Source organism: Lactuca virosa, chromosome 7 (genome assembly GCF_052849685.1).
Source record: "Lactuca virosa cultivar CGN04683 chromosome 7, Lactuca_virosa_CGN04683_v6, whole genome shotgun sequence".
NCBI lineage: Eukaryota > Viridiplantae > Streptophyta > Magnoliopsida > Asterales > Asteraceae > Lactuca > Lactuca virosa.
In genome coordinates, this window is record NC_136432.1 from 166,461,752 (window position 1) to 166,467,751 (window position 6,000).

The following is a 6,000-nucleotide window of genomic DNA, read 5'->3' on the forward strand; positions in this document are numbered from 1 at the left end:
AGAATATTGAAGACGTGTGATTTGACATTATGCTCTTTGGTTCAACAGTCGAGAGGGAGACTGTGAACATGATCGGTTTTTGAGGACTTATCAGTTTTGAAGATTAGGATTTCATATTTTTATTCGGACATTGGGTTCCTCTGTATGTTCTTTAATGCTAGAGATTCCATTGCCACACGATAGCTTCAGCTTTTCCGAGACACTTCAGCACCAAAGCCTGCTTGTCGAATGTTCTGCCTTTTATCACTGTTTTACCGTCACCATTTCCGAGCATTTAGGGAGAGGTTGTTGGAGGATGAAAATGCTCTACAATGATGAGTGATTTATTAGGTTAGAATATTCCCTTTTATGAAAGCATATTCCCTCCACTAGCATATAAAGTGGAGGTGAGTGATCATTTTATTATGAGTGCACTTATATAGACTTTAGACTAGAGAGAGTCTGGATGGGGTCTCTCCCCATCCATGAGTGTTCTTCATGTAATATGTTGATTCTTTCTATCAATCCATTACAATTTTACTCACATATTCTTGTTCATCATTGTTCATACGATTATCTTCTTGATATTATCCTTCCGCACCAATTCAATCGTAGAAATGGAAACCTATAAGTATGGGCTCGTAATACTGGAAGCACATGATCCATATGAGATTCAGGAAGAGTCTCGAGGATACTAAGGAGCTTGTAGGGATGCGTATATTGTGTATTGAAACACCCGTAGATCCGGGCTAGTCAATTTAGAAATAATAAGCGTTAAAAATAAGTGTTTGATGGAAGATTATTTAGGATAAATTATCATAACCAAAGTTATATTATATGTCACAAGGATTCCGTACATATAAAGAACGCTAAAATCCGACTTATAACGAAGAAGTTATGACCCGTTGAAGTTTCACGAATAACCCAACACGACTCTGTGTAATATAAAACATAAATTTTTGATAAAATACTTTTTAGCCTTAGTGATCTAAATGAAAGTCGTAGTAATCATCAAACTGAGAGCATGCATATAAAGAACGTCTAAATCTGACTTCGTTAGAGGAAGTTATGATTTTTATAAGATTCAACACAGTGGTATACAACTCAGAAATCGAATTTTAGATCGGTCGATTTTTAGCCGAAACAATCTAAATAAGAATTGAAGATCTCGTTAATAGGAGTTCAACGATAAAAAGAAAGTTGAAAACGGATGTCGGATGACAATGTTATTAATTTTTAACGAACTTTAACAGTCTAAGTCTGTTAAAATATAACTTTAAAAATAATATCAAAATTAGCCGACAGAGTCTAAACGAAAGTTGTATATCTCATCAATATCTAAGTGTGGATATAAAGAATGTTAAAAACGGAGTTCGTATGAACAAGTTATAATTTATAATATCATATTTACGTATTAAAATAAAGTATAAATCATATATATGTACACATATGTATACATATTTATATATAATTAAAAGGTATTGACGATGCGGTCATTATAAGACTAATATTGAATACTTTCGACATTAGTTTAGTACTACTATCGTTAAATATATTTAAAATAGTATTATAAATCAACGTTTGGTCGTTTAAATAACTATAAGGTCATTTAAGTAACTATAAATGGTAGTTTTGGAAAATTTAATTACTATAAACATCAGGCTCTAGGCTCTCATATTTCTTGCACCATTCTCTTGATTCAAGAGACTTTCTCTTCTTATCCCCGAGCATTTCGGTCCATCGTGATTCGACTTCTTTTTCTGTAGTTTTAGTATAGTAAGGTGAGCACTGAAGCACTACACGAATCTTTTTAGAAAAAAGATTCAGCGACGAAGTTCTGACCACAAAGTTCTAAGTTTTGCAAGAAACCCTGTAAGTTGAGCTACACCTATTACACTTTAAGTGTAACTTATGTTTAAATTCATTATCGTTATTATGAACCTATAAACAAGATTTATCAGTAATTCCAAGTCGTTATACTGATTGATGTAGACTACTTACGTGGATGATGACAAGGCTAGATTTAGTGAGGTGTTTAAAGTGGGCTTTCCAAACAGTATACTCTATATACATAACATACCCTACCTCCGATATGATCTTACCTGGTTGTCCCTTATCAGTTATAGATCAGTAGACTTTGAATTAATGATGAATCTAGACTAATAATTAGTCGCAATAAATATTAGACTAAGACTCAGCGATAATAATACTAGGTTACGTCGATGGAAAAGATAGTTGCTAGCAACGAAGCTTTGTCTGAGTTTCAAGTCATCACTTTAAGAAGTGAATACATAGTTACTTTCATCTTACACATAGATATGAAGTATTTAACATTAATAAATGCTATATGTTCTTATTATATGTGTTCCTGATATCTATGCTAGATGAACGATTTATACAAGTTTTACTTGATTAAACAATATATGTATTTTTATACCTATAAATATATTTGGTAAAGATGGGTAGATGAAAGATGATATATATGATGAGAGATGAAAGATGATATAGATGATGAGAGATGAAAGATGAAATAGATAATGAGAGGCCTTGACTTTAAATATGACGTCATCATAAGCAGAGTATAGATGACAACCACAGACTATTCTAGACAGTCCAGTGGAACGCTAGCAGGCTCGCAACATGTATGTGTTCTTGAACTAAGTGTTCACCAGATGTACTCTAAAAACCCATGGACATGTATTGTCGGTGGACTCCCTAAAATAATGTTGTCAATAAAGGAGATAAACCCTGGCAGCTATGAACTTAGTGCCTAATAGATAAACACTCGCAACTATGGACTTAGTGCCTAATGGATAACACTGGCAGCTATGGACTTAGTGTCTATTAGAAAAACCGTGGTAGCAATGGACTTCATGCCTATTCCTTAGGAATAAATATTGAAGAATACCTACTGACAATTATCATGGAGGAATCCTTGAACTAGTACTGTCCGCATAGATGATCCTTAGGATAGATCCTTAAGAATAAAGAAGATAATGGGGATGAGAAATTGGGTTAATTGTTTGATGATTAAACATAATAGTTATATTATTGTGGGTTGAAATCCCTAAGTACTCACCAAGTTTCTCAACCTGACCCACTCAGTTTATTGTATCACAGTTTGCAATATTAAAAATACATTCTGCTGAGAGATTCAAGGATTATTAGGCAGCTAGTTTAATTACTGTAAGGCTTGTAATATTTTGTTATGCTTATTTTTTCTATATTGATGATGAAATCCCAGTGTTTTAATATAAATAAAATACATTTATTCAGAAATTCTTTGATAATATCATTATCATGTTTTCAGGGAAAAAATTCTGTAATGTTATTCCTCAAAAAGGATACTTCGATTTTTAAATAAGCATAAACGAATCGGTCTTTTCTGGCCGTGAAATTGGGGATGTCATTGTTGGTATCAAAGCTTTAGTTTAAGAGAACTAGGAATTTGTAGGATTTTTAGACTTAAACTTAGAAATGATAAGCGATGATTGTGAGATGAGTGTCTGTTATATTTAGGAAGTATGCCTGAATAGGCACGAGCACTAGATTATTTAGGGAAGATGCCTAAAGTGCTTTTATGTGCTAAATGATTTATGTTACAGCTAAAAAGAATGGATTATATGCTTTATGATGCTATCAGATCTATGATATATTGCTGACCGGATCTGGAAATTTTATGTGTTTAGATTTCTAAACATTTAATTACTGTATTAGAACTGGCATGTAACTTTTCAGAGTGATAATGAGATTTATAAGTCTATCCTAAATAAAGCTTTCCCTATCTTAATTCTCGTCACTTTACACCGAACGTCTGATTTGGTGTATAGATCCACATGGTGAGAACTCGAAGCAGATTAGGAAATGGTAATCAGCAGCCTGAGCCACGAGTGATTGAGTGTGCACCAGAGGTAGCAGCTGCACCCGAGCCAATCACGATGGCAGGAGTCCAAGAAATTATTCAGGCTATGATGGTCGAACAAAGGAAGGAGATGAGACAAATGTTTCATAATAATAGGGATGTACCTACTATACCTGTTGTGCAACTTGAGTTGAAAGAAGGACAGTCTGAAGAGGGAAACTACAGTCGGACCGTTAGCCAAGTTGAGCCAAGAGTGGTTAAAAGGAACTGACCAAATGAAGGAGATGATGGACATGGTTGCAAGTATAAGGATTTCATGGAATCCATGCCACCAAGTCTTTCTAGAAGCCCAGCACCGGTGGAAGTCATGGATTGGATCTCCGAGATGGAGATGATGTTTGAAAGTTGCGACTACCACACCAAGCAGAAGACCGTTCTCGTAGTTAAACAATTGAAGAGTGGGATATTAAGCTGGAGGAAACTACTATCTGATACCATGCCCAAAGGGGAAGCTAGTAAGATGTATTGGGAAGACTTTTTGGTGCAACTGAAAATGCAATACTACTCTGAGCAGGATCTTCTAGAGTTCAACAACAAATTCCAGAATCTGAAGAAGGGTAAGACGAGTGTCAATGAGTATGTTGTAGCTTTTACGTAGAAGACGAAGCTAGTTCCTTACCTAGTTCCTACTGAACTTTCCAAGGTTAACAAGTTTGCTAGTGGACTAATGGCAAAATTTGGTATAATGGTCAAACAAGTAACCACCTCGAAAGTCGACATCTAGGCAGCTAAGAATGTAGAGACCCAGATAAGAGAAAAGGGTCAAGAAAAATACAAGGCAGGAGAAAAGAGGAAGCTTAAGGGATCCTCAAGATCCGATAAGAAGGAAGATTCTGGAGTTCTAACCTTGGCGACCAAAAGCATGGGGCCAAGTGGTATGAGAAGTGGAAGAAGAAGCACTATGGGAGATGCAATGGATAAGTGACTTGTTGTAAGTGTAGGAGGATCGATCACTATTCCCAGGATTGTATGTTTACTGATAAGGTATGCTACGAATGTGGAGACAAGGGGCATGTGTCAAAAGATTGCCCGAAGAAAAATAAAGCAGCAAGTCCGAATGCGCCACCGAAGCAAATTATATGGTGACGATTCAAGGGATCAAGAGCATTCAAGGGATCTAGATGATCCTTGATGAATTAGGTGACGATTCAAGGGATCAAGAGTAAGGATCTATATATACATGAAGATTGAAAGTAGCCATAAAGATAGTATCATGTGGTGTAGCCAATTATAAGAGACATAGTGTAGGGTGAACTTGAATATCTATGTAATCGTTTCAAGAAATAATATAAACCTTAGTTATGTTATCCGATGCGTTAAATGACTATGTGAAATTGTTGTATGGTGACTTCGAAAACTAAGAGGCAGTTGTTAGGACGAGTATGAGTAGGTGTGAAAGGTGATAGAAGCCTATACTACCGGAAGCACAAGACTCGCACTTGGATCAGGGAAAGTCACAAGGTTACAAAGACGCTAGTAATTGATTTCGTTTTGTTTATGTCTATCGTTACCATCATGGTTCAAAGAACCAAGTTTTAGGTAGCATCCTACTAATATAAGTATGCTACATGGTTCAAAGAACCAAGTTCGAGCTAGCATCCGACTTAAGCCAGAAGATTGAAGTAAAAGATAATTGTAGCGATCAATAGATGTATTGCGATCATCTTTAAAGTAAGAAGCTTGTAGCTAGACGTGCTGCATGCTAGAATAAGATTATATCACATTAGAACATGAAGGAAGGTGTCTTCCTTTTTGAAATTTGACTCTAAAAGACATGAGTCTAAGTTTTGCATCATACGATGAGAGGTCATTAGAACATGACCCATCAGTCTGTTACGATAATCGAAGTAATTAGAACTTATCTTAAGTTAAGTCTGTTAAAGAAGGAGCAAGAATCTCCAATAAGGATTGAATTTGTAACTCGAAGGTTACGATTGAAATTCCAACATAGTATGAAGAGCGGGTGCAAGATTGCACACCACCAGTAGTCAAGGAGTCCTAGAGTTACATACTTATTTAAAAGGACATAAGAGTTGTAACACCCCGACTCCCAGGTACAAGTTTTAAGGCATTATATACATATTTATGGACCTACTCGA